This window comes from Petaurus breviceps, unplaced genomic scaffold, assembly GCF_028583685.1.
Source record: "Petaurus breviceps papuanus isolate PSGF00001 unplaced genomic scaffold, PetGlider_PUasm1.0 91133, whole genome shotgun sequence".
Taxonomy (NCBI): Eukaryota; Metazoa; Chordata; class Mammalia; order Diprotodontia; family Petauridae; genus Petaurus; species Petaurus breviceps.
The window spans coordinates 92,786,573-92,787,323 of record NW_027187419.1 but is presented as its reverse complement, the minus strand read 5'-3'; the positions used below and the strand labels follow the sequence as shown (position 1 = coordinate 92,787,323).

At 33.7% G+C, this 751-nt stretch overlaps 1 protein-coding gene across 3 annotated transcripts in view; it reads right to left on the bottom strand.

Annotated features, from left to right (window-relative positions):
- The window catches only part of SCN2A (sodium voltage-gated channel alpha subunit 2), a 162,948-nt gene that overhangs the window by 5,020 nt on the left and 157,177 nt on the right, over nt 1–751 (bottom strand). The window lies entirely within an intron of this gene.

The following is a 751-nucleotide window of genomic DNA, read 5'->3' as shown; positions in this document are numbered from 1 at the left end:
ATCTATCTATCTATCTATCTATCTATCTATCTATCTATCTATCTATCTATCTATCAATCTACCTGACTGTTCTGTTTCTTCAACTAAATTATTACCCTCTTCTGAACTGTCTTACATGACTGGTTCCTAGACTAGGCCCTGTTTCTTGCTAGAGTACAAATCCTTTGTGGAAGTGGATTGATTTCAAATTTAAAGTTCTAAATTAGTACAATTTGAAGCCCTGTGAGGACTAACTACTCTCTAGATATGTAAAGGATTACTCAGGACCAGTAGCATGAATGACTTTCGATCAACTTAGTTACTAAAAATGTATAAAAAATGCACCCAATACTGATAAACTTGTGTTTGATAAACACAAGAGCATCACTTTTTGTTTTTTTTTTTATGCATCTATATTTCTTTTTAGTCAAGGAATGGAGAATTTGAGTGAAATGGAATGAAAAGTTTGTTTTGTGTTTTTGAAAACAAAGTCTAGTTCTGAAATTGATATGTTAATTAGAAATTACATTAAAAAATACACATGGTAACAAAAACAAAAATAAGCTGGACCAAGAGTAGGGGGTGGCAGGGTGAGAAGAGGATGAGAAAGAAAGAAAGAAAGAAAGAAAGAAAGAAAGAAAGAAAGAAAGAAAGAAAGAAAGAAAGAAAGAGAGAGAGAGAGAGAGAGAGAGAGAGAGAAAGAAAGAAAGGAAGGAAGGAAGGAAGGAAGGAAGGAAGGAAGGAAGGAAGGAAGGAAGGAAGGAAGGAAGGA